The sequence below is a fragment of the Triturus cristatus genome, chromosome 1_1 (assembly GCF_964204655.1).
Source record: "Triturus cristatus chromosome 1_1, aTriCri1.1, whole genome shotgun sequence".
Classification (NCBI taxonomy): Eukaryota; Metazoa; Chordata; class Amphibia; order Caudata; family Salamandridae; genus Triturus; species Triturus cristatus.
The window spans coordinates 1,206,525,593-1,206,552,000 of NC_140579.1; the positions used below are offsets into that span (position 1 = coordinate 1,206,525,593).

General features: G+C 46.1%; 1 protein-coding gene across 11 annotated transcripts in view; it reads right to left on the reverse strand.

Moving 5' to 3' along the window:
• Window positions 1-26,408, reverse strand: part of LPCAT4 (lysophosphatidylcholine acyltransferase 4) — a 1,035,593-nt gene that overhangs the window by 353,711 nt on the left and 655,474 nt on the right. The gene's annotated exons all lie outside the window — the stretch shown is intronic.

The following is a 26,408-nucleotide window of genomic DNA, read 5'->3' on the forward strand; positions in this document are numbered from 1 at the left end:
AAAAATTGGAAGGGCAGACATTCATGAATCATGACAGCCGTGCCCGGTGCATACGTTTTATACCATGCAAAGTAGCAATGCGGTCCCCAGCCCGACGCGAAAGTGGTGGTGGCAGCTTTGGGCAGGTGTATTTCCTATAAGAATGCAATGTCCACCCTGTGACGCTGTAAATAATGCAAGACCTGCTTCCCCTTCCTAGCATTCTTAAGCCCTCGGACATTCCAGGTGATCAGTGTCAGATCTGAAAATGTTGACAACCTACCCCACTCCGTCATCCCAACATATTAACAGTGATTTGAAGTGTGCGTTGCAGTTATAGAATACCATGGCGCAGTGAATAAACAAGGTTAGAAATAATAGTAACCCAAAAATAATGACAATCCGTCCTAACTCCCCCCCCATCCCTGCGCACCCTTTTGCAGGGAATATACCCAGTGAACACGTGAAGACATGCATCATGTAAACAGAATCCGTCCACACTGGCCACCGAACCACTGTTAGGGGGGAGGCCCTGGAAGTGTCCTTGTTCTTGTGGCTGTTGCTTCCTTTATAGTCCCTACAAAATTCTTGCACCGCAGTGGGGCTATCAAACATACGAGAACGACCCTCAACATCCACTCGGAGGCGAGCTGGATATAACATGACATATCGAAGACCCAGATTGTGCAGTGTTGCTTTCACGCCAGTGTACTTTCGCCTGGCCTCCTGCACCAGGATAGTAAAGTCAGGAAACAGCGCCAATGTTGAACCTTGCCAGGATATGGAACCCTTCTCTCTCGCCAGCCTTAGCACTGTATCTCTGTCTCGGAAATTTAAAAGGCGGGCGATGATGGGCCTAGGTGGACAACCCGGATTGGGGAGGATGCCAAGTGAGAGATGAGCTCTTTCTACAAGAAAAGGGGAGGTGAAGGCCTCTTTACCAAAGATGTCTGCTAGCAGGGTTTCCACGAAAAGATCCATACGCCCTGTGACGGACGACTCAGGGATGCCCAAAATGCAGACGTTATTGCTTGCCCCCAAATCCTCGTTCTTTATGGCGACGTCTTTGAGAATCTTTTCCATTGTGTCTAGGCGCTTGGTGAATTGTGCCGCGCCATCCTCTAGGTCCGACACCCTGCCCTACAGTATCTAGGTGTAAGAAACTGGTTCTATATATACTGCACCAAAGTGAGGTACAGTGTGTATAGAGTCCAAGAGTCCCCAAAGGTAGACATAGGTTAAAGTTAGACAGAACCTTACTCTCTAATAGTGGTAGCTTGGTCGAGCAGTAAGGCAGTATCAGAGGACAGTGTTAAGCATTTGATGTACACACTCAGCAAATAAATTCCCACACTCAAGAACTGAACTTTAGGCCAATTGTTTTTGTATAAAAAAATATATCGTTATTTTATTTTAGAACCAGGGGGAGAATTACACGGAGATGTATAGATTTAACCATACATGAGGAGAACGAGGGAGATAGACGGAGGGAGACCTGGACACTAATAAGTTTGTAGCAGTTTATGGTCACGAGTAGTGGGAAAACGTTGATAAGTGAATGGGTTACGAGATAATCACTTGTAATGTGTTTAAACATGTACAAAGAAACATCAATTTGGAAAGTGTTTGTATTGAAACATTGTTTTTTAATTGTAGAATACCCCTGACGAAGGGCCATGATAAGGCCCGAAATGCATTGGGTTATCGTGATGAACTAATGAAGATTACTTACATGCACTCCTTGCTACCGATTAAGGCCTCGGCATGTCTGTAGCATTTGAGGTTACAGTGATGAAAGTAAGATGTCTCACAAGTGACTATGGATAAATCCTGGACACCGTGAATAACTTTGATGAACTTTGAATACATTTTGGTACAAACCTGGTTTAACGTGCTACATTATTGGTATGCACATATTATCGCTGTGCGTCCGGAAATGGGGTGAGAGGTTGCCCCATTGTTTCTAGTGTCTTACACAGGGATGTGTGCCATGTTGACTCTTCACTTTGTTCTGCACCAAGACACGCAGCCTGCAAAGGCAGTGTGTGTGTGTGTGTGTGTGTAAAGGTACAGTGCCTCTAAGGGTGACATAATAAGTGCTGCAGCCCTTAGAGGTCTTCCCTGGTCACAGTGCCCTGGGTACCTATGGTACCATTTACCAGCGGCTGACCTGTGGCCAGGGATGCCAATTGGGTACAGTTTTGGGGAAAGAACACAGGCCCTGGGAACCTGATTGGCAGGGACACAGGGCACATCAAGTTAAAGTGCATCAGTAGTCTGGCAAAACGTGGGTGGGTTACTGCAACAGAAACCTACTTCCTTACACTAGGTGCTTCTCGTGTTTGTCCAATTTGGCGGCCATAGTATCCAAGCGTTTTTCCAGGGTGTTGAAGCTGCCATCGAGGGCCTTGAGCCTGCTCTCATTTTAAGGAACAGTGCTCCCGACCCTGCAGGGGCATTGCTAAGGTTGGCTTCCTGCGAACCCCCCTTGGCCATGTTACCACCAGACTCCTCACACTGCTCAGCAGGCTTGCCAAATTGGAGTAGCCGTTTTTTGGGGTCTTTATACCCTATTACGTCCCCAAGGCTCGTTGGTTGCCGGCCTGCCCTCGGGACCCAACCGGAGCCCTCAGCCGCCAAAATGGTGTGTAAGCCTGGCCCACTGCGACCAAATTTTATTCCCGGGGCCCCACAACAGGCAGCTCGGCATGGCAGGGTATCAGGCACCCACTTATGGGTCACGAGGCCCCAAAGCTCTAAAACAACCCACACGGCACCTTACAAGTACAGTCTCACCGCAATTTGAGCCCAGAATTATGTGCAGCAACTCAACAGTGGATCAAGGAGCATCGGTGCACAGGAACTTTCACCCCCACGATGCTAGGCCGGAGTTGCGCACTTCATTGTTTATCGCCGTTATACAAAATGTCACTCGACAGGCACACGCACAGCCCAGCAGGCAGGACCCCCCGCGGCCGGCCCGAACAGCCGGATGGCTGCCCCAGGCTCATCCGCGGTCCCTCTCACCGCGGGGCTTCCGAGAGCAGGACGGGCCGGACTTCGGTTGTAGGTGCAGGAGGGGGCTAAAAGCAGGGCAGATGGCCGCAAGCAAAGCGCACTCACCTAATGGCCAGCGGGGCCCTTCTGATCGATTCTCTGTCGGGTGAGGCTGCCAGAGTGCTGCGAACCGTCGCTGTATTTCGCGCAGCCTAACATGGTCGCGCCCTGGTCCAGCGCCTTCCCCACTCTCCCAGAGGCCTCCGCATGTGATATTTCAGACCCTCAGTCACCCTGGACTGCTCCAACTCATGTGGGCACTTTTGTGCATTTAGGCCAGTCGTCCTGCACTGAAAGCGGCCAGGATGGAAGGCAGGATGGGCTCGGATGTTGAGATTGCTGGCTGAGTCGCAGCACTGCGTGGCCATCTTGGTCGGTAGCCTGGCCACACCCCACAAAGTGACAGCTTTCATTTGTGCAAAATAGAAAATAAATTGAAAAGAATATTAAAATCAACTTTCTTCAGCTAGGGTTTGAACCCTTGTCAAAGACCCCTGTGAGTTACCACTGTACCATCTGTTTTGCTGGACTAAATGCACCCAAAGTATTTTCATCATAAAAACAGTGGGCTGGTCCTTCATCTATTTTCATGCTGTTTTGCTTTTACATGCCACAAATCCACACTTGCTTTACATACTTCATAAGCAAATAGCCCGTCCTTTCTTTCGCTCTGGCACTTGCCCAATGCATTTCTTTATCTTTCACAACCATCCCCAAAATCTCATTCCACAAATTAAGGGATTTCTTTCATTGCAAACCTAGCCCCCCTTCCAAATGCTACAGCATATCAAAAATGTCTGACGTGTACTGACTAGACTAAAAAGGCCACAAATCTCACCTGGGGGATGGAGGGAGGGTGAATTTACAAAGGGACATTTTTCATTTCGGTAAAATAGAAAAATTAAGGGAAATATTATAAAAACAGATTACTCCCGGTGGAATTTGAACCCTTGACAAAATGTATGCTTTTTCCTCAGTAATGACCAATGTACCATCTATAACCATGATGAAGTATACTGCACGTGATTGTTTTTGCACCACATTTTTTCTTCTTCCCATGTGCCACAACATGTCACACATTTTTTACATGGATTGGCATGACTTGGGGGCGCTAGAGAGCCGGCGAACAAGATGGCCGCACTCCCGTGAGGCTCTGTTAGCCCAGGACCATAATCCGCTTGAATCCTCATTCCTAAAGTGGCGAAAACTGCCTTTAAACATGTTATGCCCAACACGACTCACCGGGGAGCTGATGGGACGAGTGCGGACTCGTTGACACCGTCTAAGTAACCCCACGCAGCACATCCCTATTTTGCGTCCTACGGCTGTTCAAGATGGCGGCGATAGGATTGAGCTAGCTAGGTCTGCACCGCCTGGCCCTGCCGTCTGGAATTGCCACGGAGAGACCCCGGCCGCTGCCAGGAACCAGGAGCGGCCCAATGCGGAGCTACCCTACGGGGAGAGGGTCACCCGCTGAGTGAGACTGGGAACGGCTGTGGTAGGCCTGTGCCAACGCGAAGGCTCAGCCGGGCTGAGCCCGCGCTGCTTCCCCCGAACGACCTTGGGCCTCGGCTGTTATACTGGTCTAACCACTCGCCTGAAATCCAGGCAGTCAACAGGGGCGAAGACAATGCCCCAACCCATCCAGACTATATCCAAGCCTCACTGATGTACAAAACAGTGATCCTGGCAAATACTCTGAAGGGGAAGGGGTTTGGGATGAGAAACGAACAACACAGAAAAAAGAAGAGATACCGCAACTCTGCTACCAGGACCAGCCGGGTTCTTATATGCAGAGAGTCGTCTACTTCTGTCTGTTCTAAAATGAAGAACAAGCCATCAATGAAAACCCGAATTATACCTATGATAAGAAATGACTAAATATACTGCGCTACAGATGTTAGTCACCAGGTGTAAGGCACGAGAGTCATACGTGCGTGGTGCTATGTATCCTTGAATCTCTTGTCCAAATGAAAGGTTAACATAAAAAAGAAAAACAAAGTGTAACATGTAAATACAATCTGCTTGTTTCCTCCTGAGCTTTCTATTGACATATTTATATATTTATGTGTTAATGTGTCTCACCTTAATGCTACCTGTGTGGTGCCTATTCTGGCTTTCCTCTAAGTAACTTCTTTCTTAATGCTTTATACATAACACAAATGTCCATAGCATTTTTTCTGTAATTAACCAGCTTTAAAACAATCACTGTATACAAAATGTAGATATATTCAGCTTAAATGTGTGCCGCATTCACAAGTAGCCAAGCAGGATTCTACACCATTGAATGTCTGCTAAGAGCTCTACCAGATGTCGATATTCTATCTACAACAATACACTGAATATTAACTTCCAGTTCGAAACGCTAAAGCCAAACAATTAAATGTTCAAAGAAAGTCTTTCAAAATAAGTACAAGAATGTCAATTGAAAATAAAAGAATGCCATCAGCATTCACAGGACTTAGCTCCCTTAACGTCCTTCGTTCTGCGTTGGAGCAGGCTCTTGAAGATCTGGAAGGCTTCAACAGCTTGTTTCTAGGCGACTGCACGATCAGATCCCCAGCTGGAGGAAAACAAAGTCAAGCATGGAGTGCTTGTCTTGCGGCTATTTATAGCCGAGATAGGGCGTTGTCGAGCGCGTTACCAAGCGCGTGTCAACAACAGTTTAGAAGACACGTGTCCCTGCCAAATGGCTGGTTACCTAGCAACCATGGAAAGCGTTCGGTTGCACGTTCAACCACTGCGTGAAAAGAATGTGAAAGCAACAACAAGACCTCACAGAATATCAATGCTCATTATAAAAGAAACAATGCCCGCACCTCAAAGCACAGTTTACCAGTACTGTCAAAGCACTTTGTAGAGGGCAAAAAGAAAACAGAGTGCCAAATAAACAGGGCACAAAATAAACAGAACAAATATGCAGGTTAAACAAACGTGCTAACATCTCGGGGAATACGGACATGATTAATGTATTTATCCTGTGCAGACCAACAAACAATACAGTTTGTAAAACCTGCTGCTGTGTGCTGAGTCCTGACAACGGCTGAGGTGATGGGCCGCCCTAATGCGAGTCGCAAGATTCCTGATGCGGTGGACTCCCGGATCCCCATTCACACACTCACCTGGGCCTGAAGGGATGCAGAGGAGAACCCTGCTGAGACGCGCTGCTAGAAGGGCGCTGATAGACCTGTGCGACCTGTACAGTGCCGTGAGGTGGCATGTGGAACGGTGAGGCCTTGATCCTGGGAAGCAGAGCGGCCTTGCTGCCTTGTAATACTCGGTAAGACAGGCTGAAATGGACATTACCTGCAAAATCCAAGCAAGACACGCTGTTTTTCGTGGGTCCAGGCCCTCTTCAGAGGCACAAGAGTAAGGGCGGAGGGTGAAGAGTTGGGCCTTGGCAGAGCCAAGGCTCACCTAAATAACTGCACGAAGGCACAAACAGGCCTATCTAACCGCCCGAGGGCACAAACTGGCGCCTGTTAATCTGAGTGGGATCTGCACACCCCGAGGCACAAGCGGAGCTAGCCGCTGCATCCTGATCTTCCTAAGAGCCATATAGCACCCGCCCATACCACACAGAGGGGAGAATCATGGGTCGAACGGATGGCAAACAGGCCAAACTCAAATTCCCGGCCTGGAAAAACAATACCAATACCGCTGAAGACACAGACTCATGCCGGAAAGAGGAAAGCACAGGATCAACTACCCCACAAGATACAGATCTATAAGAACTCCTCCTCATGATGTGCCAAAGCCTCAATTCCATCGAATCCAAAATGGACACTATGAATAGGCGCTTGGACTACATCAAACGAAGGTTGGAGGAGCATGATGGCCGCATTACCGAAACAGCGCATATCCACCCTCGAAGACTCTTCCTCTGAGAGCCGTGAACGACTCCAAGAGATTGATAAACTGTTAAAAACTATTGCTGCAAAGAATGAAAACTTGGAGGCGCGTTCACTCAGGAACAACATGCGTATAGTGGGGATCTCGGAGTCTATAGCAACTGGCCGCATAGAAGACTATGTGGGATGACTGCTGCTTGGGATCTTTGCCGCTGAGGCACTCTCCAGAGTTCTAGTGGTGGAGAGAGCTCATGGCTCACTTGCAGCCAGACCACCACCGGGCGCGCCTCCCCGGCCCATACTGGCGCGGTTACTCAATTACAAGGACCATAACACGGTTCTGAGACTAGCAAGGGAAAAGCAAGAACTGGTTTACGAAGGGAACAAACTCTCGATCTACCCAGACTTCAGAATGACAGTACAAGAAGCGAGCAGGAAGTTCCTACCGGTCAAGCAGAAACTCCAGCAAACCAACATACAATACTGGATGCTCTACCTTCCCAGACTGTGAATCCCCTACCGTGGGATGACACACATCTTTAACACCCCGCAACAATCTTAAGATTTCCTAAAAACTGTTGAGACGGTCACCCATAACTCGGGATGGTGATCCCGGCTTTCGACGGACGTCAGCTGCTCCTGAAGAAGACTATGGCCAGGTCATTGTATGGAATTAATCACCTGCATCACTGGTAAGACTATGCATTCCTCATTTCATTGCTAATCGGTTTGAAAATATGCACCGGCCCTGGCGGGAATGGCCACACGGACCCCGATGGAGCCTGCATGGGTGGTACTGCCGGGACTAATGAAATTGCCAAGCAATAATGACTTCCCGGGCACCTCGCTCCTGCGAGGTGCGCCGACGGCCTCTCTGGTGCATTCCCCCAGTGGGAATTCCCTGAATGATGTACTATGTTGAAGTTATGTTAATAATTGACTAATACGTTAGTATACTGCTTTTACCAGTCTTCGTTTTGTATAAGACACACCTCTTGCATGTTACTAAATTGTCGTTAATGAGTCTATTCTCCTGGAGGTGCCAACATCCATCCTTACACAACACAACGGGCAGAACAAATAATGGGGGGTTTGGGAGGGATATTATTTACCTACGGGTTTGGGCCGCAGGTGTGGGTGGGGGGAAGGCTTACTTTTGTTACACATGGTAGCGCTGCACAGATTAATACTGAGCACATACAATTACGAAAGCATAGAGAACGATCCATACAAACTCACCATGGCAGAACACACTGACCCCTCCGGTCCCAGAGAGGACAAGACAGATATAGCGGAGCCAAGAGCAGACAGGACCCACAGCTACACCTTCCTGACATGGAACATGCGAGGACTCCGAGACCCTCGCAAACACAGGCAGATCCTAGGATACTTAGACAGACACCAAGTGCAGGTGGCGATGTTGCCGGAAACACACTTGGACCCTAAAGCAGCACCCACCTTTGAAAAGAAATGGGCAGCACACAGCTGCTTCTCCTCTTACTTGACATATGCTAGAGGTACAGCAATCCTTATCAAAGCTAGCGTAAGATACTGCCCACTAGGGACACTACAAGATACACAGGGCAGATTCATCGTGATGTGGGGCAGATTAGCGGGACACACAGTAACCCTGGTTAGTTGCTATGCCCCAACATTGATGATACCAGCTACTCTGACAAGGTATGGGGTCACATATTAGCAATAGGTTCCACTTTTATTATATGGGGAGCTGATTTCAACTTAGCACTAGACTCTCTTGCCGTTAGCTCACATGGCACCTCATCCTCACATCCGCAGGCAAACAAACACCTCACGGGCATAGTGACAGATCACCAGCTCTTTGACGCCTAGAGGTCCCTCCATCCATCATGAAGGGAGGGCACCTTCTATTCTAGCATGCACTCCAGCTGGTCCTGAATAGACTTATGGTTGCTGTTGAAGGGACTAAACACTTGGATCCAGGCTGTGACGCACTTGGCGCAAACCTCTCTAGACCATTCCCCCATGCTCAGGAGACTATACCCGCTGCACAATGAATCCCCATATCGTTCCTGGCGACTCCAGCCCACAACCTTGTTAGATAGAGCCTCCTGTGAAGAAATAAGTCAGGAAATTCTTGAATTCTTCCCTCGCAATAAAAATAGTGTCTCAACACTTGCATGTGTATGGGAAAGCTTCAAAATCACCATTCGAGGGATATGTATTGCCAAAAGCAGAGGGATCCTACGTTCCATCAGGAGAATACTAAATAGACTAGAAAGAGACATCAAAAAACAGAGGAGCTCCTAACTTCCGCCCCTAGCCCACAGAGAAGGGTTCAGCTTAAAGAAGTACTAATTGAATATTCCAATGAGGCAGAACGTGAATCTAAATTCCAATCTAAATATCATGTGGCCAGGACATTTGGCGAAGGCGAGTGTCCCAGCAGAACTCTGTCCGAGGCAACCAGAACCCCCAGATTCGCTAATCGGATTTTGGAAATAATAGACGAGGAAGGCACTAGGCATATCGAATCGCAGGAGATCCTTAATATTTTGACTGCCTACTATGCAAAACTCACAAGCAAAGAAAAGTCCCTCCTGACATAACCTCCTACTTAAAGGACACTGCTCTTGGGTGGACCAACGACTCTCGTAGAGAGTTTCTGTCTGCCAATATAGCGGAGGATGAAATCCAGGCTGCAATAATGGGCCTGCGTTCCGGCAAGGCCCCGATGGGCTCTCGGTGGACTTTTATAAATGTTACATAAATGAGCTAGCTCCCTTCCTTAAGCAGGACTTCAAGGAGCCCAGAGAGATTGGGACTCTTCCCATGACATTGCAGCAAGCCATGATCATATCCCTGCTCAAACCGGGCAGAAAGGCCAGCAGCTTTGAGGCCTACAGACCCCTGTCACTCATCAACTTTGACATAAAGATCCTAACTAAAGTCGTCGCAAATAGGTTGACATTGCTGATGGAGGGCCTGGTCCTCCCAGACCAGGCAGGTTTTATACCTGGCAGGGCCACCTCCCATAATCTACGCACATTTGCATTACTACGCAACATTGACCCAGAGGCCAGCACAGCAGGTATCTGCTTAGATGCCATTAAAGCCTTTGATTCCCTGGAATGGGATTACATGTTCATAATATTGGGAAGAATGGGCCTTCTTCAGCCATTTCTGGCATGGAAAAAGCTGCTGTAGGCCTGGCCTGAGGCCATTATACACATTAATGGTCTATACTCCAATCCGACCCCCATTATGCGAGGCACACGCCAGGGCTACCTTCTGTCCCCGTTGCATTTTGCTCCCCCCATCGAACCCCTCGCGGCCAAGACACGGCAACATCATAGAGAGCATGCTATACCATACTCCTCACGTCAGATACTAATAAGATACTAATATCATTACATGTCTACTATGTCACCCTTTATTTACGGGACCCAGAGATTAGCCTCAAACCGATCCTAAGAGAGTTCATCAAATTTGGTTCACTCTCCGGGATAGCGATCAACAGGAGAAAATCGCAGATTTTCCCGCTCACGCCCAGCACTGTTCAGTTCCCATTGAAATTGTGTGAAATGGAAATAAAATATCTAGGCGTGATAATAACAAGAAATAAAGAAGAAATGCTGCGCGCAAACTATGGCACTGCTATTGAAACCATCACTAACTGGGTGTCTCGATAGATCACAATACCATTCTCATTGGCTGGCAGAGTGGCCTTGATGAAAATGGTCCTATTACCTAAATTATTGCATTTATTCATTAATATACCCTATAACCCAGGATGTCCCTTCTTCGACACCCTCCTATCATTACTCATCAGACTAGCATGGGGTGAGAAACACCGAGTGGGATGGCGGACCATGACGCAACCATTCCTCAGTGGGGGTTTTGAGGCCCCAGATATGGAGCTATATTTTTGGGCTGCTCAAGCCCACTACACAATATATTGGCTCCATCTGCCACCCTTTATGCCACACCTGGCCATCGAGCAGGGATATATGACTCCTATGCGCCCACTAACTCCTTTCTGGGAACGCGCGCCCCTGGAGTAGCCTATCACACGGTAACCTGCACTAACGAAGCCTGGGAGCACCTAGCTTAATTAGTGGGCAAACAGACACTGTACTCCTCACTTGTGCCGCCTCTCCTGTACCTCTCGTGTGCGCAAGTCACACATGAGGCTGTATGCCTTTGAGATGCTCCGTAGGAGAGACCTAAACTGCTAGGGCGACCTTTACCGGGGGGTGCGTTCGTTGAAAGGCAGGAGTTATTGACTGGGCATAATGTCACTCCATTGGAGATATTTCTTTATATAAGACTGAAACACAAAGTTAGGGCCAATGTCCTGGGATTCCCTCAGGAACCCCCAACTCTATAAACACTACACACCCTATTCAAAATGGCTGGACCGGACCACGCGGTTTCTAGCATATACTGGGCCGCACTGCTCGAGAGGACACAGCCAAAACACGGGGTCAGGGAGGCGTGGTATCATGACCTGGAGCTGCCCTTGACAGACGGGCAGCAATATGTCCATATTGCTGCACCCAGACGGAAGCTATTACAGCAAGCAGTTGCTTACGATTCATACACTTCAAATACTTGCATCAAACTTTCTATACACCCACGTGGCTCTACAAATACAAATTGAGAACTGACGACCTATGTGAGAGATGTCAAAGCAGGGGCGGGCTTCTTACACATTGCATAGCAGTGTTGCGAAGTTCATAGGTTTTGGCGTGAGGTGATCGCTGCTCTGTCCCAAATGATAGACACCCCTCTTGCCATGTCCCCCCTACTGGCGCTTCTGGGCTACATGGCTGAAATACAAACATCATACAGAAAATTTGTAGCAATGGGTCTGTTGCCGGCCAAACGGAGGGTGGCGTGCAGATGGGGCAGAGGGCGGGCCCCCAAATTTAAAGAATTGCTAGCAGAACTTATTTATTTTAAGGATCAGTTAATGAACTGTGCAGAACTCCTGCCAGCCTTGTCTCGCCCAAGAGACATCTGGGAGCCCCTGATGGATTATCTGAGGGAACACTCGATCTGAACCTGTGAGCTTTGGGTTTCGGTGCACGAACTGGACTTCCACCTGGGGGCCCTGTGGGTGGGGAGGAACTCACGATAAGTGTATTTCATTTCTCTGCCTATGTCTCCTTATGAACAAACTGGAAGTGTGGAATCGTTTAACAACGTTGTGCCCATATCATAGTGAAGGTATGTGCGTAATTAACAAACGCCTGTTAAAATGCTATTGCAATCCGCTGTAGATACTACATTGCAGAATTACCTCTAGCAGCAGGTATGCTTATCGTCCGTGCTGTGCATTTATACGCTGCACCGATGTATGTTATGTTTCTATGTAAGTTGAAAAACCCAACAAACAATTTTTTTTTTTAATGGATTGGCATGACTTAATAGGCCAAACATTTCTCAGACAATCCTCGGGAGTGTTTACAAAGACATTCACTTTAACATCAGGAAAGTAATTAAAAATTTAAAAAATAGATGAGAGGCTAGGATCCTGGTCAACAAGAATAACGGCAAACTGAGGGACCCTGTGATAAAAAAGAGAGGGAGAAACAAGGGGAAATGACAAGAAGGACAAAACAAAACTCAGATCTTCCTCGGAGGGTCAAAAAGCTTCATTATAAATCGGATTTTACATAAATGTAGTTGTTTTATAAGGATTACATTCTGGCAAAATGTACTTGAACAGACTGTAGTATCTTGTGAATTAATAGTGACGGAACCCTTTTGGGTACAGATTGTCTCCCTAGAAACGTGAAGTAAGTGTTAGAGCATAATGCATTGATTGGGGTTTCAGTATGGTGAGTTGCAGTTGCACGTACACAAATAAAGTCTCTCAGCGTAGCATAGTCATTGGCGAGTAACTGGGCTGGGAAGACACTGCAAAGTCCATATTTCATGATTTCTACTTCTCTTACTATGCTGGTTTTGTCCTACATGCCACAAATACTCAAGTTTTTTTAGGCTTCAAAGAGAACTAACCAGTACTCTATTTTTTTACCACTAGCCTCAGATTTCTGCTTCTACCAAACTTAAGCATTATAAACCATTCTCTTTCCTGTATCTAATCATGTAATAAACCTCTCACAATGTGCCAGTAAGTGATTTCCAAGGGCATCACTTTCACATGGGTAATACAAGAGTTAGAAAAATAAGCAAAGGCTCTATTAATGGGTTAACCCTGGCCATAATATATCACGTTTTAGTATCCTTGCCATTGTAGTGTTCTGCTGAACACAGAAATTAACTGCTGTTCCTTAGCGGCTTTATTGACACCCATCCATCACATGCATCACCAGGTAGGTGACACTGCTAATAACAGGGGCTGGGTGCGCAAGTCTGGACAAGTTCCATGATGTAGCCTGAGTCACTTTATTTACTACCATATGCGTTGAGGGTCAACACCACCATAGCCATGACACTAAGGAGCCCATTACGATACGGCTCGGATGGCGAGCCGTATCGTAATGGGCCAGTTGGATTCCTTTCTGACCGCCTCATTTTGATGAAGGCGGTCGGAATGGAATCAGACCGGTCATTCCGTCTGGCTTCCGACTGGCTTGGAGAAGCAGTCTGCCAGTAGGAATGCGGTCTGCAATCTCAAGGGTGGCTCTTTTCGCCCTTGAGATTATGATCATGGTTTCCGACATGGTTTCCATGCCGGTCTGTCCGAGATGGAAACCATGTTGTAAACCGTGTTCGGGGGCCCCAGCAGGGCCGATTTGGTGCACGACCTCCAGTTTGGTGAGGTGCCTACCACGGGGTGCAGGGATGAATTACACCTCACATTTTAATATGGGAGCATGCATTACGGCTGGTTTACGGCCAGAATACATGTTCCCATAGTAAAATATAAGAATGCGACAGAACAGTGTTCGGTCGCAACCTAATGGGGTGGTCGGGCTGACGACCGGGTGTCAGTCGGTCCCATAACTGAGTCAGTGTCGGGCAGAAGTGATAACACCCAACATTTTCATGAGCCCCTTTTGGGAGTTTGGTGTGTGGCCGTCAAAAACTATGTCCGCGGTTCACAATGCTTTTTGTAACTTCATAGGACCCATTGAGATAGCTGTTCCTCTGAAGGTATGGAGAAGAGATCATTGCTGGGCTGGAGGTTAACTCTAAATCTGGTGTGCTGTAGTCCATCATAGTGGCGTATGTAATTTCTTCCACCACCCTGACTGACAGACTACCACCTATCAAACTATAAGTTGGGCCCGTAAAGCTCAAAGATCTTTCACTAGTCCTGTTCTGACATTATGCAACATTTTAGATACATTTGTTCTGAAATGAAAAACACAGACAACAAATGAATACAATGTAACCTTTTTAGACTGGATACAACCAATATTCTCTCTGCTCACGGACTAATACTTCATTCTAGGTGTAAACCTTGAACTTTGAAGAGCCTGTAATGTGCTCTTGCTTTAAGTATTGGAGCTTCTCTCTTCCTGTTCTTTTGCAGAGGAGTTTAAAGTTGCTATGCGCAGGTGTGTGTAGGCAGTATTTAGGACAGCCTATATTAAACGCTCACAAACTTTGAGATTGTTGGCAACTCTGACAATCCTACAGTTGCAAAGCTGGGTGAGAGAATGTAGTGCAGATAAGAACCACATAGAGTACCTGTAAGAAAATGATATTATTACTTTTGAGTAGGTAATGGGATCAGCAAAGTAATAAAGTCACAAACATTTTTGGTCCAACCTAAGGTTTCAGTAATTTAAACCTAAACTAATCCCCTGGTAGATATAGCACAAAGCAAACACTGTCAAATTAGAGAAAATGTGTAAAGCATTCAAAAGTACCAAAACACTTAAAAGTTTAAAACACAACACAATAATAATCCCACTCCAATCTACAAAAATAGATTAGAATTGAATAAACAGATTGACTTCAAAACAATGAAAACCCAGTAAGAGGAAACTGAAGTATTATTTTTTCACAAGAAAGTGTGTCAAGAATATTTCACTGTTCATGGGGAACCTGGAGCTAGGTGCAATTTGAGGCAAATCAAGATGGAATGCAGTCAGATACACCAAACAGGTTCATTCAGGTTGAAGATTTTACCTTAGGACTTAGAAATGGAAGTGGAGATCCGTGAGCGCTGCAATGTTGCAGGCTGTACCACAAGAAGTGTTCTGCAATCCAGATAGTTTTTAGGCAAATGTCTTGCTGAAGCTGTTGGTCTTGGAAGGGGTGGGAGATGTCCGAATTTTGTGTCAAGTAAGTACTTTTGTTAGGCGAGTCAAGATTTATACATTTGGACTTAGGGCCTGGTTATGAGTTTTGTGGTGTGAGAGCGGGATGTCACACCACGCCACTGCCCCCTCCCACACTGCTGGCCAACCACCAGATTAAGAGTTATTTTGTAGTCTGGCAGGTGTCCTTTGGCGTTCCCACGGTGGTCCCTATTAAAAAGGCAGCACAATGGGCAACCTTGAGCATTGCCATACACCCAACCTTGAATTTTAATGCATTCATGATTTACTGAAGATAGTAAACCTGATTTAATGTGAAAATCGTGGACCTACCTGAGAGAGCAGTAACAGGGAGAAATAGCTTAATTTTGCTTTGTTACTTCGTCTTTGCGCTTTATTCTGCAACTCACATATTCAATCAATCTGGGATTTGTGATGCGTGCTACTCACATGCGAAGGTCTCAAGGTGCTGGGGGGAAACGTCTTCCTCAAAGAACCAGGTCTTGAGGCTCTTCCTGAAGGCAAGCAGAATAAGGGAATGTCTGATGCTGAGCGGGAGTTTGTTCCAGGTCTTTGCTGCAATGTAGGAGAAGGCTCTCCCACCCGTTCTGGCTCTGCGGATGCAAGGGGTTTCGGCAAGCACGAGGTCTGCGGAGCAGAGGTTTCTCTTGGGTGCGTATAAAGAGACTCTTTTGTTGAGGTACTGGGATCCGGTGTTATGGAGGAATTTGTAGGCATGAGGGAGTAGCTTGAAGGTCACTCTCTTCTCAACGGGGAGTCAGTGGAGGTTTCGTAGGTGCTGGGTGATGTGGCTTTGTCATGGTATGCAGAGGATGAGTCTGGCAGTGGTGTTCTGGAGTTTTCGGAGCAGGGTTTTGTTGATTCCGGCGTAGAGGGCGTTTCCATAGTCCAGTCTGCTGGTTCTGAGTGCGTGGGTGGGTGACGGTCTTCCTGGATTCGGGGAGATCCATTTGAAGGTCTTACGGAGGATGCGGGAGGATGTTGAAGCACGAGGGGGTGACGGCTTTGACCTGTCGGGTCATGGTGAGGGATGAGTCGAGTATGATGCCGAGGTTGTGGGCGTGTTCCGTAGGTGTGGGGGGGGTTGCTGAGGGAAGTGGGCCACCAGGTGTTGTCCCATGTGGAGGGGGTGGGTCAGAGGACAAGGGCTTCTATCTTCTCTGAGTTGAGCTTCAGGCAGCTGCTGCTCATCCAGGAAGCGACTTCTTTCATTCCTTCCTGGAAGCTTAGTCTAGTGGTGTCCGGTTCCTTTGTGAGGGAGAGGATGAGCTGGGTGTCATCGGCATAGGATACTATGTTGAGTCTGTGCTGTCTGACGGCGGCGAGGGGTACAATGTAGATGTTGAGAAGCGTGGGGCTGAGCGATGATACTTGGGGTACTCCACAGCTGATCTCTGTTGGTTTGGAGAGGAAGGGCGGGAATCTGAGTCTTTGGGTTCGCCCGGTGACGAAAGAGCAGATCCAGTTACCTTTATGGTGGCGTCGTGGAGTCTGGTGGTGAGTGTGCGGTGGAAGACGGTGTTGAAAGCTGCCGAGAGGTCAAATAAGTCAAATAGGTCAAATAGGATGAGGGCCGCCATGTGGCCCTGGTCGAGAAGAGTACGGTTGTCATGTGTCGTCTGTGGCGGCTAGGAGGGCAGTCTCGATGCTGTGGTTGCTGCGGAATCCAGATTGGGAGGAGGAGTCGAGGATGGAGTTAGCTTTGATGAAGTTTGTGAGCTGGATGTTGACAGATCTTCTCAGTTACTTTAGCTGCGAAGTGGAGGAGAGAGATAGGTCTGCAGTTTTTGAGCTCCATCGGGTCAGCGGAGGGTTTCTTGAGGAGGGGCTTGACTTCTGCGCGTTTCTAGTCGTTGGGGAACATGCTTGTTTCAAAAGGTGGAGTTGATGGTGTGTCACAGTTCGAGAGCTATGGTGGCGACGGCTCTGTGGAAGATGTGCGGTGGGCAGGGGTCCGTGTGGGCTGCTGAGTGAATGCTTTTCATGGTCGTGGCAGTGTCCTCTGAAGTGACTGGGGTCCAGGCTGAAATGGTAGGCTAGCTGGTGTTGCTGGAGGTAGGTAAGGTACGTTTCTGCACTGTTTTAATATTGCTTCACCAATCTATAACTCCAGTTATACGTATGCTATTCCGCTCATTTTGTTGTCTAAATTAAGATAAAATTACACTCAATTTGTATAAATTGGTGTTGGATTTACCTCAAGTCGTGTCAATCAATTATTGTCCATGTTGGTACTCAGAAATCATTTACACATGTTCCTCTAGAAAAGCCCGATTGCTTTTTGACACTCTACTTACTAAGACTAAAGCTAATGATGTATTACTGTGAATCCAAGGACCATCTTTGGGGTAGGAGTATAATATTACAAGGTAGGGCTCCCCAGCCATAATATATAAAATTCCACTTTCCTACAGGTGGGCCTAAAGCCAAGTTTTGTACCATCAGTTTAGTGGATGGTGCACTCAGTGATACAGTCCAATAGTGGCATTTAAATTGCAGGCCTTGGGTACACTTTTTACTACATACTATGGGCTTAGAAGTAAGATTAAATATGCCAAGTAAGAGTATACCAATTTCGTCAATTTGAAAGGAGGAGCACAGACACTTCACCAGTGTGAGGCAGGTGTAACTTATACAAAGTTCTATAGCCAGCAGTAACCGATATGGCAAGACTTTGGATATATGTAATGCAAAAGATGTTCATTTTCTAAAGATATTTCACCGATTTTATGTTTTACCACCATACTCAATTTTACTTGTAGAAAATATTCAGATTTTGTTTTACCGGACTGTTTCATCTCAGAAAGTCCACTAAAATTGTTGGCCTTTTGAATTGTGACAGTTGTGATGTGTTTTTCGACCTTTTTGAAAACATCTACACCACAATTAAGTGCATTCTATATTAATGCTAGTTTCAATTATTAATACCATGAATTGGTAGTTGATGTAGAATCCTACTTCTAAAATTGCACTTTATAATAGTCATTTTGATATTTATGTTCCTCAAACCAATAAATGACGAATAATAGGACTGATTGTTTGTGAGAAGATGTTCTTTTTTTGGCATTGTTTAATATTCCATATTGAATAATCAAAATAAGCATGAAAATGAATATCTTCATTGTATGTTTATCTCATAATACAAATAACTCAATTTGTTTTGCTATTATTTTTTAATTAAACCACAACAAACATTTATGCATATTATATTTTAGCCAATAAATATTTTTCTTAACAAATCATTTATTCCAATCACATGTAATTCTATACAATAGTTGACAAACATGCCAAATAATTTATCAATGCAATAAAGAAAACAATCTTTTTAAAAATCTTATTTCAGAGCCTCTCTCTTTTTTAAATGTGTGCACTTCATCTAGTTTATCCTCATCCGAGTCTAGGAAGTATCCTCTCATCAGTACAAGCTCTCCTTCATACCTATTTACATCTTACAGTATTTTGAGAATCGTTCAAATCTCTTACTTACTTTTAGCTTTAAAGCTTACATGGAAAAGATACTTACCATTTATCATTTCTTACAAGAATTATAGTGCTGTGTTATTTGATTTTGAAAATGTTATATTTCAGTATAGTATGTTTATAAGTTGGCTTTACTGTCAGGTGTAAAGTGTGTACATTTACTTAATATTTTCAAAAGTTTGATTCACAAATAATGTTTTACATTAGAATTTTACAAAATGATAAACTGCTTCCATTCTATTCTTTCCATGCAAACATTTTTATTTTATGTTATACGACAACACACAGATAAATGTACAACTATTTAAGATTGTAAATATTGCTTATCTTTTATTGTCTTTGCTCATTTAAAAAATGTATCATTTCCCTTGCTAGCTACATTTGTTAACATGTTAATGGTTGTAAGATTTTCCCCATTTAAATATACAATAATAGCAGTTTGCCTATTGTGGTTGTGCTTCAAAAATGCCTGGTTATTTCAACTTTCAATGTTTTACAGTCTTTCACTGATGAGTAATACACTACATAGTTTGAGGTTTATGTGAGTACACTTTTAACTAGCCCATTTTAATTTCTATTTATTAATGCCACGATAGACATGTATGTATTAGTTAAAATTTTATTTTGGTAATAGATAATGAATTATTGCAGTTTTCAGAATAATAACAGATTATGAGGTATGTGTTGTATAGAGCAAGGCTTACTAATTCATGACAATTTATTTTTATGCAAATCTTCCCGATGCCCTCTGCAAGTGTACAACCTCATTTTCTTGCACCACATGCCCACATTTTCAATCTGACCACTTGATCACAGGAGAAGGCTAAACGTCAACCCATAGTTTTAGCCATTTTCATCAAAATACATGTTTTAAAAAATAAAAAAAAATAGGAACTGTTTATACTGAGTAGACACACTCAAAGAAAATCTTGTTTTGTCTCAAAAGGAAACTCCATTTTTAATTTTAAAACATTTTTCAATTATAACCCCTAAATGCCAGCTTGTGAGTCTCCTAATGCCAATAAATCTCATTGAAAGATTATGCTCCACCTGACCAGGTTTTATTATCACATACCAGATTTACCTACCTTAATGCTAAAGATGCCTACTTTATGGAAGAATGCCCACCGTTTTGTCAAGGACACAACTGCAAAATGGATGCCCACTATAATGCTAAGAACCTCCACAACATGTCAGTCATAGACATTATTCCAAGAATAGCCAGAATAAATATGCCATGATTACTAACAATGTGGCAATTAAAGCTGCCATTAATAAATAATTAGTTCAAGGATGCCTGACTTCAGCAGTATTTAACATTATTATGCCAGTGCAAAGATAATAAGAAACAGCTATCATTAATCACAAATGGTCATAGGTATGGCAGAGATGTGCTGTACAAACAATGTGGAAAAATATCCATACATTCTTATGAATACTGTACACAGACCAAGTTCTTTAATTTTGGCCCTTGCAGCATCAATTAGAACAATAGGAGACTCAAACCTTTTCCCATACCATAGACATTCAATACCAATTTCCATAGGCTTTGATAATCAGTTGACTGTGGCTCCTGAACATTTTTGGGGATCAGCTTAAACAACACCCCTACTACTAACGTGTATGAATTATTAGATGTACATGGTCAACTGTCATATTTCTTAATTTCCTGCAATGTATCAGGTCTAAGGAGATTTTCTCAACAACCCACTGCCGTTTCCTTCTTATCAAACTGGTATATTTTATGCTTGCGTTAGACTTATAGCACATCTCAGGCCTTAAAGAGGTACCACAACACCAACTTCCCAGCTACAAAGACATTTAAACATGATCCCTCACCAGGTAGTTTTTCAATTTACATATCTACATTCTACTATTACATAATAACACACTTTTGAATTAACTTCAAAGTAGTTGTTTTGTATAAATGTTGGACATTAGGAAAAAGATCTCACATTTTATTAGTCGAATTGTCAATCTAACTCTGCATGGAAGCGGCCACAACATTTTATTTCAATTTTTGTTTTTATAGACAGATTGAAGACGTTATATCTGGGCGCAGCAGTAATTAGAGCAGGGTGTTTTAGTTTAAATGTATTTGAAAATAAAGGGATCATTTATAATGCTGACAATCGGGCTACTACTTATGATTAAATGGGGGATCCCCCAGTAAAAATTCTCAGACAAACAGGTCTCTTTCACACCTTTCACATCTCTTTCCTTTAAATGGCCTCTCCTCATTTAATTGTTCACCCCTGTAGGTGGACCACACAAGATTAGATATTCAGTTCATGTTCAATATATTAATTCGGTTTTCAATTTAATGTGTTTCAGAGGAACGAGATTGACCACTTACATATTCTTGCAAAATGTCATGTGAACCATGTGCGGTTCTATAGGGGCTGCCGCCAGCTGTGAGGGTTGCATCCCCATGCGTAGGTTGAGTAGGTATGGTTCATAATTGGCCCGACCCTAAATCTAACAAGAGTCTCCTTTCTGTAAGGGCAATTTCTTTCTATAAACCCGAAGTTTCTCTGGCCAAAAAAGTATCTAGAGTAGTCACAGTTAACTCCTGATTTGCTAAAGGCTTTTTCTTCCCCATTGTGGTTCAGCGGCAATGGTGTGTGACTTTAGTGGGAGGCCCAGCTCAACCTTCTCCGTGGTCCGTGCTGCATTTGAGCGCCTCCTGGCGCAAACAAAGTTCGTAGGCGGTTCATCCCCCAATGCCTAGTGAAGGACCTCCAAGCAGGTGTGTTGTACTGGCAACAGCAATGGGGCCCAGATCATGTGAGGGAGCCAAGGGAGGTGGCCCGGCCCAGCCCAGCCTCGTCCGGCCGCAGACGGGCCCGCCCTACACATGTCCCGCGCCGCGGGAGCCCTGAGCAGGTTAAGAAGCGCCTCATGGTGTGCGAAAGCACGTTGGCGGCTCCTGCCGCAGGGTAGGCCGGGAAATGGAGTACCCGTGAGGCTCTAGGTGGCTGGCAGGATATGTTAGCAGTGATGGGCTCTGGGTAGCCAAAGCTGATGACTGTGGATGTCTGCTTGCAGGCCAGTCTCTGCTTCTTGGACTGGCTTGGAGAAGGAAAGCCAGCGACCAATCACAGAGTGTGTGGTGCAGGAAGCTGCGAGTAGACACAGCTGCAATCAGAGTGGTGTGATTGGCGCCCCCGGTTCTCTGAGGCGCTCCCACTAGGAACAGGAGTCGGAGCGATTCAGCTAAGGGGACCGAGCAGCAGGACAAAAGCAGCCGATCTCTCCTCAGCCCTCCAGAGGTTCGCGGGAGGGGCTCCCATCAACAGGCTGGGAGGCACAGCTCCCCGGGCTTAGTCACAATGCAGTGGGACAGGAGGGCGCGGTAAAACGGACTGCGCTACATCAGCAGCTCCGCACGCCAGCAGAAGCTGTGAAGGCACTCACTCCTCAAAGGCGGAAGCCGCTAGTCCGAATCTTACACCCTGCACCAGCCCGGCTTTATCTGCAACGGGAGGGGGAACGTAGGCCGAGGCGAATTCTCCTACCTACGCCGTGGCCGTAACAGCTCCCCGCCCGCGTCTCTCTCAAAGGTGGCCCCACAATCTTGCAGCTGGCAGCAAGCTCCCACCAGCTCGGTAGGCAGCAACGAGCCTAGTCGTCTCGGTAATCTCCACCTCAGCCCCTCACTGTTGTCCAATGACTGAGAGGTGAAAGGGATCTGGAAGGTAGCGACGAGATCAGTCCGCCAGATAGGCAGCAACACCACAATGGTCCGAGAAGATCGGCCCCAGTAAAACACGTTTGGCCAGAGGGATGCGCATTCCCAACACACCATAAAGTTAGATGCCACATGTAGTTAGGAACACTCAGCCAATCAGACCAACACCACACTGCACACAGTGATCATGTGCTCCCCATGCCATCTGGACACATTACCCACGGGCCGCATTGTGTCCACGCAAGGTCACAAGGTCGAGACCCACCTGCACTCCTCATCAGGTGAACAAATATACATCCCCTTGACTAGTCTCGGGATTACTGTTCTAAAAGAATGCACACATTGCTTTATGGCAAGTTGTGGAATGTATGAAATAATGGCCAACACCAATGTACTTTGAGTCAATCTTCAGACCCCTACTCTGCTGCTGCTCTCTCGCCTGCTGCATTTTATTAAATAAACTGTTCCTGTTTGCCAAATGCCTCTTGTCTTTTATTTCTTATGGTAAATCAACATTCGAGCAACAAGGACTTGCAGCTCTTAGTGGGGAAATAACCATTACAACGCAGTCATTACAACACACTACCTTTATAAAGCAGTCATTACATCTCAACATCCTTTACATCGCATGCCATTACAACGCATGTCACTACAACGCATGTCACTACAACGCATGTCACTACAACGCATGCCACTACAACGCATCCCATTACAACGCATACCATTACAACCCTTAGTTTTTACCCCTACACTATCCAACATTTACCCTACTGTTGCACTTACTGGAGTGGGAATAGTAATTTTTACCCTTATACTATTCAACACTTACCCTACCGTTACCCGAAAAGTATTATGCTTTGTAATGGAATGCGTTGTAAGTGTAGTTTCTAAAAATGCATGTAGTGGAATGCCTTGTAAAAACATGCATTGTAATGGATGTTGCGATGTAAAAACCGCATTGTAAAGGCATGCGTTGTAAAGGTTTGCGTTGTAACGTAATATATACCTCTTAGTGTGCCAGCTCTTAATGTGCTGCTCAGTTAAGTAGCCTTCCATTGCAGCCTGGTTTTGTTATGGTAAATCCACAGTCGAGGAACAAGGACCTGCTGCTCCTAGTGTGCCACTCAGTAAAGTAGCCCCTTAAAACATGCCCCAGGACTTCCATTGCAGATTGAAGTCAGTTTTATAACCCCTGGCTACTGTTAAACTCCCCTTTTATTGCATATAAGTCACCCCTAAATTAGGCCCTAGGTAGCCCACAGGGCAAGGTTCATTATAATTGCAAGGCTGGACATGCACTTTTACGTTTTACATGTTCTGGTAGTGAAAAACTAATAAATTCATTTTTCACTACTGTGAGGCATACCTCTTCTAAAGAATAGCATTGGGGTGCCTTATTACATTTTGTTGGACTTGGCCCTTTTTCCCTGAATTTTTTCGTTTTTGCAGTGTTACGGTGCAGGTGCTCCCTTCTCCCAAGATGGCTGCCACAGGCCCCTGCTACTGCAGAGTAGTCTTTACTAGTAGCACCCTAGCTGCGAGGAGCTGGCTGGAACCCCACAACAATGTTGCAACACCAGTCCGCCTTTTTTGTCCCATAGGTAGAATGGGGAAGCTCCTGGAATGTGCTGGAACCTTCTAGAAGGGAGGTGTGGTTTTACTTTTGCCGCCTTGGCTAGAGGTCACCTGACCTAGGGATACATAAGTGAGAGGGGGAACTTTTTCTAGTCAGTTGGCCAGTGGGGTAAAGCAGAGCTGGAGAATCCATGCAGGAGTGTAGGCGGTAGGGCCTAGCCAGGGTCTTATGCCTCTGAGAGTGACAGGATTTAGGTGCTGCCTCTTAAGTGAGTGAGGGATCCTGTGAAACCCACTGATCTTGCCCAGCAGTAGGAGGACCCAGGGAACCTCTGCCCAGCCTGACTAGGAAGGACCTAGTCGCCAACTCACTCCCTACCCCCCTTTGTAACAGAACCTCTTAAGGGCGCCAGATACATCTGCGCCATCAAGACTTCATACAACAACTGAGTACAGACGCTGAATGCTGAGACTGCGTGTCCAGACTGAACCCTGAAATCATATGCCAAGTGCTGAGACTGCGTGTCCAGACTGAACCCTGAAATCATATGCCAAGCGCTGAGACTGCGTGTCCAGACTGAACCCTGAAATCATATGCCAAGCAGATTGAGGAATCGCTGGGGATCGACCAGGTATTAGCGCTGTGACCCCTGCGCTCCCTGACTTGGCCTGGGACCCCCGGCAGCGTGCTCCGCTGAGCGCGGAGCTCCCCAACTTAATTTGAGCCCCCCCCTGTGGCGTGGAAGCGAAGCGCGCTCACCGCTGCGGCCCGGAGGCCGGAAGAAGTGCCCTTCAGTGTCACGAGGACCGCGGAGAAGCCCGGGGCCCCGTCGCTGCTGTCGCAGCTGTGGGAGAAGGTGCGCGAGGCCGTGGACGAGTTCCCCCGTCGCCGCCGGAGCGGACGCCTTCCGACGTCGCGATCAAGGTAAGCCCGGAGGCTGGGATTGACCCCGGTGCGCCCCCTACTGGTTGGGAGTCACACCGCACCCTGAGCCCGGGTTCCATCTCCGTGGGAGTCCCCCTGGTCATCACGACAGAGACCCCGCCGAGGGATCCTTTCCTTGTTCCCCCTTGACTATACTGGAGTGTGGTGCCCTACGAACTGCACCGGAGCACAAGAGACTCGCTCCGCAAGACCCGTTGCGCTCCATGCTACATGCTCCGTTTTGAAGTATTAATTGTCATGGATTACGAGTAGCGCTCTGTTCTACATGCTCCGTTTTGAAGTATTAATTGTCATTGATTACGAGTAGCGCTCTGTTCTACATGCTCCGTTTTAAAGTATTAATTGTCATTGATTACGAGTAGCGCTCTGTTCTACATGCTCCGTTTTGAAGTATCCATTGTCATCGATTACGAGTAGTGCTCTGTGCTAGATGCCCCGTTCTGAGGTAGTCACCGCTTAGCGCGCACAGCGCTGGAATCACCCCTAAGGCGCAACAGGTAGCTGAAACCGCGGCAAGCCCGCGAGGTCTGTCCTGGGTCCCTGCACGCCCCCAGGAGTGGCGTTGCGTTCCCCACACCCTATTAAGGGGAGTCAGACGCACGAGGGTGGCCTAGGGCCTTCAGCGAACCTACGAGTGAATAACGTGCTGGGGAAAGTGAAGCTTGCATGTACATCTCATTGAATTGCATTTATATCTCATGCAGTGCCGATATATTTCATGAATTGCATTTATAGTATGAACTGCATTTATATCTCATGACTGGCATGTACATCTCAATGAATGGTATTATAAGCTTATGAATTGCACTGATATCTCATGAACTGCATCTATCTCGACCGGCTTGGATAAACTGGAGTATTTGCATAATTTATACCGTGTGGCGTCACTTATTGTGTGTGTTCCCCGTTCCATGAGAGGTGCGTGTTGTATGGTTGCTTTACACACAGACCTTTGGGTGCCCAGCCGCACGTGTCACGTTACCACCTTAGGGCCTGGAGACCCCAGGTCCTACACATTTAATAAATGCTAACTTTTGATTGGGAACAATTAGACTTTTCATGTTTTGTGTCTGAGAAATTTGTTAAGACCTGTCAGCCTTTGGGTGGTCTCCCCCCTAAGTTTTGCCCTCTCGCCTCCCACTTTAGACTATACCTTTTTGTTGGACTTAGAACTCTGGGCACCTTACCACTGCTAATCGGTGCTAAGGTGCAGGTGCTCTCCCCTAAAACATGGTGACATTGGCAAACCTGCTTCAGGCCTCTGCCACTGCAGTGAGGCCTTCATTCAGAACCATCAGGTGAGGGGTTAGCACTTCCCCGGGGAATTCTTGGCTCCATTAGGCTATATCTTAAACCCATTAGAACATATCCTAGCACTTACACATACATGCTTCATCTACACCTCTAGGCTAGGCGTGGTTAGGTAGGCTACGCATGGTAGGAGTACGCCAACGCTATTGTTTTATGTAATATGCTTTTATTCATCTTATTAGCACTATGGTGGAATTGTATCTACTTTTTACAATATTGGTACTAGCGATTACATTTGTCTCCTCCTGTCTTTTGAGTGTTTCAGCTAATATGTT